Source organism: Procambarus clarkii, chromosome 35 (genome assembly GCF_040958095.1).
Source record: "Procambarus clarkii isolate CNS0578487 chromosome 35, FALCON_Pclarkii_2.0, whole genome shotgun sequence".
Classification (NCBI taxonomy): domain Eukaryota; kingdom Metazoa; phylum Arthropoda; class Malacostraca; order Decapoda; family Cambaridae; genus Procambarus; species Procambarus clarkii.
The window spans coordinates 30,437,421-30,454,920 of NC_091184.1; the positions used below are offsets into that span (position 1 = coordinate 30,437,421).

Genomic DNA, 17,500 nt, shown 5'->3' on the forward strand with positions numbered 1-17,500 from the left:
ATAACTAGTTCACAGCAGCTATCCTTCAACGTTATCTTCTCATCTTCGTTATATTATACTAAGTGTTTCGCCAACAGAAGCCTCCCAGCTCCAATGATAAGCTTTAAGCTTTCCCTTCTGTGATTCTAACACTTCTTCACTCCAGCCACAATTGTAACCATTTTGGTCAGTTTTTCTGTACATCGCTGAAGAATACACATTCTATATTTCTATATAATTTAGAATTTAGAAGTCTAAATATAGAATTCTAAATTTTTTAAATTCTATATTTTTGTATATAATGACACTGTACTGTAGTGTTATTGTGTCTTTCTCTGGTGTAAGTATTGTACTGTAACTTTATATAAACTATAAATATACACCAATTTATGAATTAAATATTTTATTATATTTAACTGATTTGGTTTCGGGGAGCGCAATATCTGTAATGGTCATAATTTTGAGGTGAACAAGCCGAGATGAACATGACGAGAAATCAGCACGATAATAGCATCCCACTTGACACAGGTGGTGGCCACAGGCACCACAGAGAGAGAGGACACGCCTCGTGGACCCTGTCGCCCTCCACCTCCTGCTCTCACTACTCCTCAGGTGAGAGCAGCAGGAGGAGAGGTACCATATTCATGGGACACATCTGTACTGAGGTCCATCACGTGTGGCTGTGACTGCAGATTGTAATCTGAGAGGAGGAGGATGTAGAGCTGTTTGGTTAATCATGATGGATGCAGCCCCTTAGAAACGGCTGAAGCCCGTCTGACACGGGTACAGCCCTGTGCAGCCCGTCTGACATGGGTGCCGCCCGTCTGACACGGCTGCAGCCCCTTTGACACGGCTGCAGCACCCCCTGACATGTCCACAGTCTCTTAGCGCCACTCTAACATGGTCAGAGAAACAGGAATGGACGAGGAAGCGATGGCAGTCCCCACGTCCCCTGGTGTGCTGTCAACTCGTGAGCAAGTTAGTGGTGAATACAACTGACTTGCAAAGATTTGAATGTGATGACGACAATTACACTCTTAAATATTTCCTAGACCTAAACACGTGACAGAGCTTGAAAACTCATGAGAAAACAGACATTTAGAACCTTCAAATGCAATTTTCAATTATTGATTTAAGTACTCATTAATTTTCTTGAAGATCTATGACATTCAGATTATTTGAGAAAAGTCCAAAATTCATAAAGTGTTCAGATAGTGTAGCTTTAAACAAACTGAATTTGGAAGTGTTGCAGTGGATAGATTTGAATAATTTTGAGATGACATTGATTGATTTACAAAGCAGCTCAATTTGGAGGCCAACATTTGTCTGAATTAACGCAGAATATAAGTGACTGAAATAACGCAAAATATAAGTGACTGAATTAACGCAGAATATTACGCAAAATATTAGTGACTGAATTAACGCTGAATATTAGTGACTGAATTAACGCAGAATATTACGCAAAATATTAGTGACTGAATTAACGCTGAATATTAGTGACTGAATTAACGCAGAATATTATTGACTGAAATAACGCATATTATAATTGACTGAATTAAAGCAGAAAATGAGGTTTTGAAACTCAGGAATTACATTCCTGAGACGTTTGACTAAAACATCTCATATTACCAGTATTTGCATCGACCTATTCACGCGAGTCATTGTTTTCCGGTGATGAACTTTGTCAAGTCTAATTACAGGAGAAAACTTATACCGATGTTGCAACACCAGTGTTGCTTGTTGGGCTCTCAAAACAATCAATTACAACACTGATAAACGTCTACGTTTTCGTTGGTCCGATAACAAAAGTTTCACCCAGAGTAAAGTAACATTTTCCTTTATTATATATATGTTTTATAATATGGACCGAAGCTTATAATTTCATGTTCACATTTCTTGTTACTAATAAGGTAAAATGCTAGGTATAACTTATCCTATTTTTTTTGTTTGTGACTTGTTAAAAACATTAATATTTATAATTTGTTTTGCAAGCTTTCAACAAAAACTTTCAGTTATTTCAACCTATCTCTGTTATATTTTTGTTGATAATAAAGCGATAAATGTACACGTAAATAAACAACATGACTCCTTAATTTATCCATAACAAGTTCATTATTATTAAAGTTACAAATTAATTTTACTCGTTAGCAATTACTAGTTATTAATAACATAATTCATAAAGCTTTACCATTAAAAAAACTCAAGAAGAGTTATTGGTCGCCTAAATAGACGTCTCTGAGAATAATTTCAAGCAATTTGTTTTCTTTCTCCATAAAAAAGTTAAAATACACATATAAAAATAATAGTAAATCATAATCCGCGGCTCAAAATTACTACTGGCACGCGAGAACATTTTTCATATAAGATTACTGCCAATTTGGGCCCACGCTTTCGAAACGGTTCGCCTGCCCCGTGGCCTATGTGATGGTAGGACTATGTCGACCAATGAATCATGACTAATGCCATTTTTACCCAAATAATTTACCATGAATGATTTTATTTATTAATTAGAAGGGATACCCGGCGGTGCCCGGGACTCTGTCTCTTCCCTCCCACTCCTCATTCCACCCCCTCGTCTTGTTCCCTCTATGGCAGTACATCTTACCTCCATCTTTCCATTCTCTTCTCTTCATTACCCTCTATTACCCCTTTCTTCCACTCTTCCCCATTCTTCACCCCATCTCCCCCTCCCCTTCGTAACCCTCCCTCTCCCCATTCTCACAAAACTGCATCAGGAAACACTGAAACAACATTATAAGTCTCAGAAAATATATTATTACAATCTCTAAAAACTCTAGGGAAGTCACACCAAATATCTCACACTCGACGCAATGAAAATCATATAATTGCAAATGGATCCAATATAATTGGATCTCTATAATTGCAAATGTTTCTCAAAGCATTTAACGTAAGCCTACCCCGACCAGCCTAATTCTGTAGCGTAGCCCAGACCATTTTCTTTTCAAAGTTGGGTGAGGATTGCCCAAAAATCTGGCCTTGGGCTAGTTGGCACAGAGAGTGCCAACCTTCCTACCAGGTACTTTCCTTCACAGGTTAGTACCCTTCATGCTATATCATCTTGTATCTCAACCCCTATATATCAGATCTTTGTGTACACGTATTTCACTTTCTGATTCTGCTTTCCTCGGTGGTGACTGAGGAAAGACACAGTATTAATGTTCGGCACATTAATACTGTTCTACAGACACAGTATTAATATGTCGAACAATTCTCACTGCCTTGAGTATCAGACGTGTGGGTTTGTTGCCTAATTGTTTGTATGTGCGCTTGCCTGTCTCCACCCTATAGCTTTCTCTAGTTCCTTCTGTGTGCCTTTATGTTTTCTTCTCTTTTAGCTCTTTCCCTTTCCTCTCTCTCCCTCTCTCACTCACTTTCTCTCTCTCTCTCTGGCACCAGAGGAGTCTAGGCAACATAAGAGCCAGCAGGTAGAGCCCAGCAGGACGCAGCGTGACCGGCCCATCACTCACTCTTACCAAATGGGACTCTAGCAGGCCAGTGTAAAAACTCGCCCCTGTGTTGGTTTGTGTGTTAGTATCTCCCCTACTGCGTCACCTTACACCAGGTGCCCCACGGCCTCCTGTCCTTGCTGCCACCTTACACCAGGTGCCCCACGGTCACCTGTCCTTCCTGCCACCTTACACCAGGTGCCCCACGGCCTCCTGTCCTTCCTGCCACCTTACACCAGGTGCCCCATGGTCTCCTGTCCTTCCTGCCACCTTACACCAGGTGCCCCATGGTCTCCTTGCCTTGCTGGCACCTTACACCAGGTGCCCCACGGCCTCCTGTCCTTCCTGCCACCTTAAACCAGGTGCCCCACGATCTCCTTGCCTTGCTGCCACCTTACACCAGGTGCCCCACGATCTCCTGTTCTTCCTGCCACCTTAAACCAGGTGCCCCACGATCTCCTTGCCTTGCTGCCACCTTACACCAGGTGCCCCACGATCTTCTTGCCTTGCTGCCACCTTACACCAGGTGCCCCACCTTCTCCTGTACAATGTATCCCACACAAGGTAACAGCTGTAATACAAGCAGGACAGTAGACCAGTCAGCCAGGATAGACAACCAAACTACTAAAGAGACAGAAACATACACTTAAAGAGACAGTCAACTCGACAAACATACAGAGGTAATGGCTAAAAAGGCATCAAACTCTTCTTCAATGTACACAAAACAGTGTTTCACAAAGTAAGAGCCGGAAGCATTGCAAGTAAATACAATTTTCAGGTGAAAATTCGTTTCTTTAATGAACGAAGACGTTTAAATTATCTGTGAATTGTGTAAACTGTGGTGATGGTGAGTGGCTGGTCATTAGGGACTGTTTAACATAAAACCATTAGTGAGAGCGTAAAACCACAGCTTCGAGTTGCCTTTAAACATGACTATCGAATTAATGCGTTTTAGATACACTAGCAGGGATTGGGGGAACGATATGCGGAGTGTGTGTGTGTGTGCGTGTGCGTGTGTGTGTGTGTACTCACCTAGTTGTACTCACCTAGTTGTGTCTGCAGGATCGAGCATAGACTCTTGGATCCCGCCTTTCGAGCATCGGTTGTTTACAGCAATGACTCCTGTCCCATTTCCCTATCATACCTGGTTTTAAAATTGTGAATAGTATTTGCTTCCACAACCTGTTCCTGAAGTGCATTCCATTTTCCTATTACTCTCACGCTAAAAGAAAACTTCCTAACATCTCCGTGACTCATCTGAGTTTCAAGCTTCCATCCATGTCCCCTCGTTCTGTTACTATTCCGTGTGAACATTTCGTCTATGTCCACTCTGTCAATCCCTCTGAGTATCTTATACGTTCCTATCATGTCCCCCCTCTCCCTTCTTCTTTCTAGTGTCGTAAGGCACAGTTCCCTCAGGCGCTCCTCATACCCCATCCCTCGTAGCTCTGGGACGAGTCTCGTTGCAAACCTCTGAACCTTTTCCAGTTTCATTATATGCTTCTTCAGATGGGGACTCCATGATGAGGCGGCATACTCTAAGATTGGCCTTACGTAGGCAGTGTAAAGCGCCCTAAATGCCTCCTTACTTAGGTTTCTGAATGATGTTCTAACTTTTGCCAGTGTAGAGTACGCTGCTGTCGTTATCCTATTTATATGTGCCTCAGGAGATAGATTAGGTGTTACGTCCACCCCCAGGTCTCTTTCACGCGTCGCTACAGGTAGGCTGTTCCCCTTCATTGTGTACTGTCCCTTTGGTCTCCTATCTCCTAGTCCCATTTCCATAACTTTACATTTGCTCGTGTTGAATTCCAGTAGCCATTTCTCTGACCATCTCTGCAACCTGTTCAGGTCCTCTTGGAGGATCCTGCAATCCTCATCTGTCACAACTCTTCTCATCAACTTTGCGTCATCCGCAAACATCGACATGTAGGACTCTACGCCTGTAAACATGTCGTTAACATATACAAGAAATAGAATTGGTCCCAGCACCGATCCTTGTGGTACTCCACTTGTTACTGTTCGCCAGTCCGACTTCTCGCCCCTTACCGTAACTCTTTGGCTCCTTCCTGTTAGGAAGTTCCTTATCCATGCTAGGACCTTTCCCCCACCCCCGCCTGCCTCTCGAGCTTGAACAGCAGTCTCATGTGCGGTACTGTATCAAAGGCTTTTTGGCAGTCCAGAAATATGCAGGATGTGTGTGTGTGTGTGTGTGTGTGTGTGTGTGTGTGTGTGTACTCACCTAGTTGTACTCACCTAGTTGTGTTTGCGGGGGTTGAGCTCTGGCTCTTTGGTCCCGCCTCTCAACCGTCAATCAACAGGTGTACAGATTCCTGAGCCTATCGGGCTCTGTCATATCTACACTTGAAACTGTATATGGAGTCAGCCTCCACCACATCACCCCCACATGTGTGTGTGTGTGTGTGTGTGTGTGTGTGTGTGTGTGTGTGTGTGTGTGTGTGTGTGTGTGTGTGTGTGTGTGTGTGTGTGTGCGCGTGCGTGAGTGCGTAATGTAGAAAATAATGGTCACCACCATAGACTACCATCCACCAGCATCACAAAACCAGCATCACAACAATCCTCCCCCCCCCCCATAAACCACCACTATAAACTCCCCCGCCCTCCACTACCCCCCCCCCCTCTATAAACCATCACCACTACAATAATTTGAACAAATTCAACACAGAAGATTCCATCCCCTGCGGTAGAGACCATTAACAACCCCTCAAGATACCAGGAATTTATGACTTAAGAGTCGACTTCAAATTTCAGAACCAGAAAATGTTTTGCCCGTCAATCCAGATGAGTTAATTTGCATGTTTCTCTAATTGGTTGTTTTGAAGAGCCATCTATTATTGAGCTCCGCCTTGATAACCGCCACACGTGCTCTGGGGACAGGCAACCTATAGCCACGCACTCTAGAACTCTATGTTTCAAAGCCGGGTACTCTGAAGCCAGGCACATCAAACCCATTCTTTCCAAAACCAGGCACATATGTGCATAAACTTATGCACGCATATAATATATATATATATATATATATATATATATATATATATATATATATATATATATATATATATATATATATATATATATATATATATGATACGATTAATGGTGCGATGGTCACGGTACACTATACGTTTGGGGGTTATCTTGGACGTCATGGGTTCGAATCCTGATCGGGTTATTAAGAGTTCTTTGTGATTTGTGGCTTGCGCTTTCCTGCAGCCTTTCTCCATATGGGATAAAGTTCCTGCAGCCATATATATATTCGGGTACACATAATCACATGCACAGTGACACCGAGCGCGTACCACAGGTAGAGGGACACCCTTGAGTGAGAGAGACAGCAGGCTGGATGGAACAGAAGGTAAGGCGAGGAAACAGCTTGAGGATCTGGATGATGGTAAAGCAGCAGCACCGGACAAAGCTTCCGCGTGTACGCTAAAGAGTGCAGCTGATGCTCTCACCAAACCTCTGTTAATCAGCTTGCCCTCGGGGTAGGCTCATCCAAGCAGCCACCAATCCCAAAGACGCATTCATCAATTTTAACTCACACTGTGTATTATAAAACCTGTATTTTCTCACATATAAATGAATGTTATTACATATTTGAATTTGGTGTATAATTGGACATATATTAGGTTAAATTAGGTGTTTAGGCTCTGTTGGCCATCGCGTGTTTGTAGTACGTGAGAGAAGCAGTTACAGAGGAGAGATCAGAGATATTAATCTTGAACAGGGGGCCTGGCTTGGATGGGAACAGGTAAATAACATGACTCATTAAGATGTTGGAGAGTGCTTGTTAGGAGTAAGAGTAGTAGCATGTGGAATGAGCTGGCAGGGAAGATAACTGAAGATAACTCCATCCATAATCTCATGACAACGAATGGCATGAAGCGAGAGGATCGTGAAGTATTGCATAATGCGAACGAGAAACTCTTATTCTTTATCTTTAGATTCGTATAAATATTTCCTGTAACCTCCCGATCAAAATATATAGCTAAGTTGTCATATTTCGTAGCTCTAGCACACAAACAAGGATCCGCTTACACCTTCAACATGCCCTTCAACCCTTCGGGGTCCGCCCGAGTGCTCAACACGCAGAAAGTTAGCCATTCTGGGTTGCCCTCCTCTCGCATACTACATCGCACTTCGACGTATAAATCCCCAACGACCAAAATATAATGTAATATAAGTCATAGCGGCTCGCATAATTTACTAATTGTCACGTTTTCTATGCGTGCGTCCTCGGTTAGGTTCTGGCAATTTCTCTGGAAACACAAACCGAAACTGTCTCTATTTTCCGCTTGTTACAACTTGTAATAAAGTTGTTACATCACGGCTAAACGTGTTTATGACGTATTAAAACGTTGTTACAACTTGCTATATCGGTTGTTATAACTGGTTAGGTATTAAAACTTGTTCGAACGTTGTACCAACGTCGTAGTTTAAGTATGTGTTTGGCGGGTTAGCACATCAGTTTAATGACGTTGTGACAACTCCAGAAGACGGGCTGCCTTTCCACACATCATTTTCTTCTTCATATTTATTATTTAATTTCGTCTCTCTGCCGGACCTTCACAATGCTGAAGTTATCACATACACCTCTGGCAGAAATTTCCTACAGAAATGTTGAAAAGTTTTACTTTTTTTAAGTTGGAAAACTTGATGCGAATTTAAGATTTCTCTGTGACTAAAAACTACAACATATAGTAGTTGTTTGAAGATAAACAATTTCAGACTTAATTCATCTCAATATTGTTCAAGTCATTTATATAAGTTCTAGCAATTTACACTAATTTTGCAACTAAGGACAATTATACATCACTTAAAACTAGTAGTCAAGGAAAGTCGAAAATTCTAGTTAGGCAACAGGATGCTGCTGCTGGAAATTTGAAGTTGTCACGTGATTCTAGTTATACCGTGTTAACTAGTAGCCTGTTCCACAAATCAACAACCTTATTACCAATCCAGTATTTACCCAGGTCTTTCCTAAATCTAAACTCATCCAATTTAAATATATATCCATTGTTTCGTGTTTCATGTTGTGTTGATATATTTAATACTATTAATATCCATCTTGTTATGCCCATTCATCTACTTGAATTCAGTCAAGTCATTTTCAGCCAAGTTTAGCCTTTCTAGAGAATGTAAATTAATTGTTGACCAAATCACACACTAGAAATTGAAGAGACGACGAGGTTTCGGTCCGTCTTGGACCATTATCAAGTCGATTATGAATTAAGCTTTTTCAGTCTCTCTTTATGTGGAAGTTTTCTAATTAAAGTGATTAACTTTATCGTCCTTCGCCGAAACGCGTTCAAGTGAATTTAAGTTCATTCTATAGTTTGACGACCAAAACAGAACTACACACATCAAACGGGCTCTAACAAGAACAAAATATAGCAGAAGAATTAAAATAAAAAATCTAAGAATTAACATCTAAAATCTAAGAATTAACATCTAAAATCTAAGAATTAAAATCTAATATCTAGGATTTAAAATCTAAGACTTAAAATCTAATGAAAAGCCTTCCAAAAATTATACTAAATAGAAGGAAAGAGGGAGCTGTTCTCGATAAATCTTTGTTAGTAATATTCTATTGATCCTTAATGACTGTAGAAAATTAAAACCCCTCGATATTGACCCTTTTACATTATATATATGCGCTTACATTATATATATATATATATGCTATATATACCGAGTGATTTCGGTATATTAAATTTTAATTTGGCAAAATGTTTAGTCCCTATTCTTCAACTGGTATATGTATTATTATACAAATAAAAATAATGTTTAATTTTGCGTACAAAATTAATGTTGATTGTGCAAATAAAAATAATGTTAAATTTACAAACAAAAATAATACTGATACACATAAAATCCCACTAAAGTGATATATATCAATGCGAAAAAAATCCACTGGGACTCTAGATTGACTCAAACTTACGACCAAGGCACTCCAAGCTGTATACTCCACCACTCTACCATCACTGGTTTGCTAAAAGTCATTCAATCGGATTTCTACTGAAACCACGGGGAGTCTGGAGGCCCTACTGAAGCCAATCTAAGTTTGACGCAAAACCCCCAAGCACTCAGTTGCATGTACAGTCGGATTTCAGTAAAAATCAGGTTGTGTGACTTGTATTAGGTCAGTGGTTGTACAGTGGTAAAGTAAGTGGCTGGCTATAGTTTTTCACCGTTATTTATTTGACAAATGGATTAACAATTTGTTTTCTGACTTAAACTGTCGTCCATGATTCAGTTTTCCACTTAAACAATCAGTTATAACTTCAAACTAATGTTGTATCCTTGGAATCCCCTTGAGGTTCTTATGTAGCAAACGCATATTAATCTCGTCATGAATTTTGGCTGGATAATTTAGCTACACTTTAAACTATTTCTCTAGAAAATGTGATTTGGCTTTGCTTTAAAATGCGTTTTATGTCGAATTATTTCGAGCTTATTTTAATTACAAATATTCCCCAAAATTTGCAGTTGAAAATGTCGGTGACAAAATATTAAAACAATTTTGTTGTATTATGAACGCATAACATTAATGATTTTGTTAACTTCGTTATTGGGCAACCAACATTTATGGGATTAGGCTTAACAATTGTATCATTTGTTCCTTCAGTGTTATAGGAGAACTTCATCAGATCTTTCGTTAATATTTGTTACTTGACCTGTTCAGCTTGGTTAACTATTTACAGGCAAATATTTATATTTTTAACATTAATAAAAATGGTGATAATTTTTTAAATTAGGATTTTCCCTCCAGTTCTTTTAATATTTATAAAGATACTAGATATATTTGTCTTCCCTATTTTGCATATAACAGGAAAATTGGTGTAACCTCTAATTTTACTATAAAACACCGTCAAATCAAATTTGCCTATTAATTTAACATTTAATATACTGTGTAGTAATTTTCTTGTTCTGACTGAAACAACAGATATATTGGCAGGAGAAATTTCGAAATTTCAGAATAAGGATATTTGATCACACATGACTTCCATATAGAAACCCATCTCCATTGAGCAAAGCGTCCATGTCTCTTGCTTGACAAATTAATTTCAACACAAAGTTTGTTACTGGCGTTGCAAGACTGGACAGTTTAATAATGTAAATTTCTAATAACCCATTTTTCCTTCTTGTAAATAAATAACTAAAAAAAAGTCAGATGACTTGGAGATTTGGCTAAAATTGTATATCATTGATTCACAATTAACTTCAATTGAATACCATTAAAATGACTTAGTTGGTTAAATTAGCCTCCAATTGTTCGTTCCTTTTCTACATGTGGAAAAAGATTTTCAATTATACTTTTTTTTTCATGAGAACATAAGAATAAAGGTAACTGCAGAAGGACTATTGACATATACGAGGCAGCTCCTATTTATAACCACCCAATCCCACTCATATACATGTCCAACTCACGTTTGAAACAATCAAGGGACCCCACCTCCACCACGTTACGCGGTGGAGACCGAGTAATTTTTCTATCCATTAAATTTTGGTGTTTTGTACCTTAATAAATTATTTCATTAACAATTAAGAATTCATTATTATTATTTCCAGTGTATTACCAACCAGATTTAAATGTAGTTATTTAGTTTCCTTCATGTTCGGTCCAGTGGTTATTACAACCATCCCTGGCTGGCTTGGTCAACACCTTCAAGCTGGGGATATTACAGCCATCCCATTTGTGTAGTATTACACACTGTAGAAGGCAGTTTTCCATTATGTTTGTGAACAAAGACATTTTTTCACCTTATTTTGTCCCATTCAATGATATATATATATATATATATATATATATATATATATATATATATATATATATATATATATAACCACGAAGGCAAAATGAAAGCAGAATCGACATGAGCGCTTTCGTATTTAATCAACATCATATCAAAAGTCAAATAACTGAATACGACACTTGAATATATGTGCAGGAAAATGACGTGTGAGGTTTTACACCTCACACGTCATCTTCCTGCAAATATAGTCAAGAGTTGTATTCAGTTATTTGAGTTTTGATAATGTGTACATTAAACACTAAATGAATGTTAATTCCTTCGAGATTTGCACACACAGATATATATATATATATCAAATGTTATTTGAAAAATGTATATTAAACATATATATCAAATGTTTATTAATATAAATTATTTTTAAAACATAAATTAAGTTTCTATAACAATAAATGTTTTATATTAACTGTTTTACGTCAGTGGTAGTGGGGATTTTGACTGTGAAAAGTTCCAAAGAATAAAGAATGAATATTTTGTCACAGAGCTGCTGGTTTCTGCAGAAACATATAAGCATCATATATCCCGCAGGAGAGGCTCAACGCCTTCGCAGCCGTTGTCGTGCACCACAATAACTAACGCCCCATAAGTCACTTATACACACCAAGACAAATGACTTAACATTGCCGTAAATCTCACTCGGGTGTAATAAACGGCTGTCTTATTTGCTTTTAACAGTAATGCCCTTCCTGCGGCCTGCCTCGCTCTGGCTCTCGTCCTGACGAGGATAGTGTTGGTATTATTAATGCTGGATACTGCGTTACGGTGACTTCACCGTCACCACCGGCCTTTAGAGTAGATATATAGATATATCTACCTAGGTGAGTGACACAAACACAGACTACAACACACACACACATACACAGAATAATTAGAGAAGACATGATCACCACATACAAGTTTCTCCAAGGAATTGATATAATAAAGACTTTAATTAACACGGGTGGTACGCGAACAAGGAAACACAGGTGGAAACTGAGTACTCAAATGAGCCACAGACACATTAGAAAGAAGGTTTTCAGTGCCAGAGTAGTTAACAAATGGAATGGATTAGGTTTCTTGTGAATGCATTGCTTCACTCCCGCTCTTACACCTGGTCTCTTAGGCTACACTCTCTTGCTCCAGAATTACACCCCTGTTCCGCAAGTGTACTGTAAAATATTTTTGTATTCATATGTGTGTACTCACCTAGCTGTGCTTGCAATGGTTGAGCTTCGAATCTTTGGTTCCACCTCTCAACCGTCACTCAACAGGTGTACAGGCCCCTGAGCCTATTGGGCTCTATCATATCTACATTGGGAAACTGTGTATGGAGTCAGCCTCCACCACATCACTGCCAAATGCATTCCATCTGTTAATTGTCCTGAAACTAAAAAAGTTTTTTCTAACGTCCCTGTGGCTCATTTGGGTACTCAGTTTCCACCTGTGTCCTCTTGTTCGCGTACCACCCTTGTTAAACAGTTTATCTTTATCTACCCTGTCAATTCCTCTGAGAATTTTGTAGGTAGAGATCTTGTCTTCTTTACTCTTGAGTGTGTGTGTGTGTGTGTGTGTGTGTGTGTGTGTGTGTGTGTGTGTGTGTGTGTGTGTGTGAGATATACAAGATGTAAATGGTCACTTTAAGTACCTGGCCAACAACTTTATTTTCTACAAGGATTCTTGTCCAGGGGCGAGAGTCTTGTATCTATCCCTGACCGTCTTACAAGCTCCTCTTCTCTACCTTCACTTGTTTGCGGTGCGAGGTTCCTGGGGAAGTGATACTTGTGGTGTGAGTACAGCGGCCCTTTGTCCTGGGCAAACTGTGGCAGGCGAGGGCCTCGTTAACAGCTCCACTTAGCAATTTTGTTTTTCGAAGCTCCTTTTTTCGATTTCAGATTCAAGAACTGCTCAAAATTTATATTTCTATGACTTTGCTCACAATTTAGTTTTTTGGAGCTGCTCACAATTTATTAGATTGGAGCCTGGCGATATTTATCCCGCAAGGCGTAAGTTGATTTCTTTAAAATTCTGTCTTATTGCGTTGGTAATATTTAGCTGCAGAGTCGGCAGGGCCCCTGCAGACCCTCAGATCATTGTTGCATCCTGCAAGCAACATATTCTTCTTCTTGATAAGGAGCTTCCTCTTATTAATAACGTGTTTTGCCCTTTGATGTGAACCTCTTAAAGAGATTCATTTCTTTCTGAGGCCTTAACGATCTTCCAAGCTTCGTTAGGTCCCAGCTGACCCTGTATGTCCTCCCTTCCACCCTGTACGACACGCTTCCTGCCATATACATTTTGGCTTCACACAATGGCCGGCTTTCTTTGTAAATTCATGCACTTCACGAAGGGATTTTTAATCACATAATACGCACCGCATATTACTGCAGAACGTGCTTGTTAAACACTCCGTACTGCTGTAACACGTACAATGCAGTACTCATCATTGCTGTACATATCATTACTGACACCTGAGTGAACTTTCTTATTGGAAGTATCACCATTTAAACAGATTACAACCAGTGTGGCACCCTCAGTATACTTGTGTGGCACCCTCAGTATATTTGTGTGGCACCCTCAGTATACTTGTGTGACAACCTCAGTATACTTGTGTGGCACCCTCAGTATACTTGTGTGGCACCCTCAGTATATTTGTGTGGCACCCTCAGTACACGTGTGTGACACCCTCAGTATACTTGTGTGACACCCTCAGTACATCTGTGTGCCACCCTCAGTATACTTGTGTGGCACCCTCAGTATACTTGTGTGGCACCCTCAGTATACTTGTGTGGCACCCTCAGTATACTTGTGTGGCACCCTCAGTACACGTGTGTGGCACCCTCAGTATACTTGTGAGGCACCCTCAGTATACTTGTGTGGCACCCTCAGTATACTTGTGTGACACCCTCAGTACACGTGTGTGGCACCCTCAGTATACTTGTGTGGCACCCTCAGTATACTTGTGTGGCACCCTCAGTATACTTGTGTGGCACCCTCGGAATACTTGTGTGGCACCCTCAGTATACTTGTGTGACACCCTCAGAATACTTGTGTGGCACCCTCAGTATACTTGTGTGACACCCTCAGTATACTTGTGTGGCACCCTCAGTATACTTGTGTGACACCCTCAGTATACTTGTGTGGCACCCTCAGTACACGTGTGTGACACCCTCAGTATACTTGTGTGGCACCCTCAGTATACTTGTGTGGCACCCTCAGTACACGTGTGTGACACCCTCAGTATACTTGTGTGACACCCTCAGTATACTTGTGTGGCACCCTCAGTATACTTGTGTGGCACCCTCAGTACACGTGTGTGACACCCTCAGTATACTTGTGTGACACCCTCAGTATACTTGTGACACCCTCAGTATACTTGTGTGGCACCCTCAGTATACTTGTGTGACACCCTCAGTATACTTGTGTGGCACCCTCAGTATACTTGTGTGGCACCCTCAGTACACGTGTGTGGCACCCTCAGTATACTTGCGTGGCACCCTCAGTATACTTGTGTGGCACCCTCAGTATACTTGTGTGTGGCACCCTCAGTATACTTGTGTGGCACCCTCAGTATACTTGTGTGGCACCCTCAGTATACTTGTGTGGCACCCTCAGTATACTTGTGTGGCACCCTCAGTATACTTGTGTGACACCCTCAGAATACTTGTGTGACACCCTCAGTATACTTGTGTGACACCCTCAGTATACTTGTGTGACACCCTCAGTATACTTGTGTGACACCCCTCAGTATACTTGTGTGGTACCCTCAGTATATCTGTGTGGCACCCTCGGTATACTTGTGTGGCACCCCTCAGTATACTTGTGTGGCACCCTCAGTATACTTGTGTAACACCCCTCAGTATACTTGTGTGGCACCCTCAGTATACTTGTGTGGCACAATAAGTATACTTGTGTAACACCCCTCAGTATACTTGTGTGGCACAATAAGTACACTTGTGTAACACCCCCCAGTATACTTGTGTGGCACCCTCAGTACATCTGTGTGGCACCCTCAGTATACTTGTGTGGCACAATAAGTATACTTGTGTAACACCCCCCAGTATACTTGTGTGGCACCCTCAGTATACCTATGTGACACCCTCAGTACACCTGCGTGGCACCCTCAGTATACTTGTGTGGCACCCTCAGTATACCTATGTGACACCCTCAGTACACCTGTGTGGCACCCTCAGTACACCTCCGCGGCACCCTGGAATACCACACATTTTAACTATTGATACAGTTGTAACTTAACCCCCCACCCTCCACTCCTAACCCCCCACCCAGTCATCCCCCAAACTGCCCTCGGGTCGTTCCGCACGGCACGGCGTTAAGGGCCATCAGATACCCCGTAGTTCCTGTTGAAGCCCTGTTTGTACCGCAAGGGGAGGCGACGCTCCCGTTGGTTTTATATCGACTCTGTTTGTACCGCAAAAGGAAGGGGGGCTTGTTTGTTTTATTTCACATGTGGGGTCCCCCGTTTGTTCCCGTAGAAAGCCCCTGTTTGTTCCGCTGGTTCCTTGCGGTGTGTCGCCGTTCAGATCTGTACCACAATCATCCCCTAACTCCACGTCTTTTAAACAACATTGAAGCCCATCAATTCAGCAAATTATACAAAATGCAACGACGTAAATATACCTATTTTTTCTTCCCCTTTCTTCCCTCTTTAATTGGCACGAGTGCAGTAACCACGTACTTGAATTGGAGCTTGTGGTTGAGTAGTTATCTCAGGAGACTCACGGGTAACGAGTCGAAGGGATGATAGGGCGAGCGACTACGACACGACACATACGCACACGACGGCCACGCACACGGTCTAGACGCACACACGACTGGCGGCCGCACATGGGTAGATGTACACAGCTCGGAGGGTGAGCCGATACTGCCGCGGGATGCTGCCCCGGCCTGCTGCCCCGACCTGCTGGGGGCGGGGCATCTTAGCTGGGGCGGGGCATCCTAGCTAGGGCGGGGCATCTTACCTGGGTGTGGCATCGGGGCTAATGCGAGGCATGCTAGGACATCATTGCTAAAGCGGGACATTCTAGGGCATCATAGCTAAAGCGGGACATTCTAAGGTATCATAGCAAAGGCAGGGCATGCCAACTCCTGTGACGTACTAGCTAGGGCTGGGAATCCTAGTTAGATACAACCTAGCTAGGGTGAAACATCTGAACTTGGACGAGGCATCCTAGCTTGGGTAGGGCAGTATTTATGAAACCGGGGCATCTAATCTGTGCGGCGAGGCATCCTAGTTGGGGCGAGTCATCCCCAGCTGGGGCAGAGGTTTCTAGCTTGTGTGATGCCTCACCCCTAGCTGGGACGAGGCATCCTAGCAGGGGTGGAGCGTCCTTTCTGTTGCGAGATAACAATAACTTGGCCTGACGTTCCAGTCAAGACCGGCTGGCTGCCTTAAGAAGGGAGAGAAGCCATAGGTGGCCAAGAGCACCCACACTCGGCCTAGGTGGCCGAGGTCGAGTACGGCGTGCTAGCTAAGGCGACACAGTGTAACCCAGATGGTGAATCCTAGAGGAACGTTAGCTGGAACCTGGAATTCTGGTAAGGGTGGGAGCGTCAGACCTGGCGAGGAACATTCTAACTCTCCAAAGCTATGTCCGCTTGATGGATGTTCTCTCTGTTTAAAGGTACAGAAGTTCCTTTGTTTTCTTTCCTTCTAGTACTCCCTTACCCAGTTCAGTATTCTCTCTCTCTCTCTCTCTCTCTCTCTGGGAACGGTGAGTGTCCCGACCTGACCCCGGCAGTGACCGGGTCAGGTCAGAGAGATAGAAAGAGAGGACATGACCTGGACGTGAGGGGTGTGGGAGTGGACGGCGTGACTGTTACCAGCGCGGGAGGCACCCAGTTCCCTGAGTTTGGTCGGTACCCGCTGCTGCTGGTCATCAACATACACATTTGCCTATTATGGACAAAGTATGATAGGTAGATTTTTTGTAATTATGGCGTCATGAGCGCATTACGTCTCATGATATGAGAGCCAAAATATAAATACAAAAAAAATCTGAATTCACAATCGAGTCAAGATATTCCGAGATGAGATGAGGAATTTTAAAGATGAGTACCCAGCTAAGGGTACTGTTTATAGTGTCAAGTACCCAGCTAAGGGTACTGTTTATAGCATCAAGTACCCAGCTAAGGGTACTGTTTATAGCATCAAGTACCCAACTAAGGGTATTCTTTAATAGTGTCAAGTACCCAGCTAAGGGTATTCTTTAATAGTGTCAAGTA

The 17,500-nt window shown here is 41.8% G+C and overlaps 1 protein-coding gene across 2 annotated transcripts in view; it reads right to left on the reverse strand.

The window, feature by feature from the left end:
* Window positions 1-17,500, reverse strand: part of LOC123768496 (R-spondin-1) — a 356,706-nt gene that overhangs the window by 223,431 nt on the left and 115,775 nt on the right. Inside the window, exon 1 of one of the 2 annotated variants that reach the window (XM_069336245.1) lies at window positions 15,954-16,115. The exons of the other annotated variant lie outside the window; for it this stretch is intronic. The gene's annotated coding sequence lies outside the window, so the exon portion shown is untranslated. Of the gene's footprint in view, window positions 1-15,953; window positions 16,116-17,500 lie in introns of those variants that run through there. 2 annotated transcript variants of the gene reach the window in all.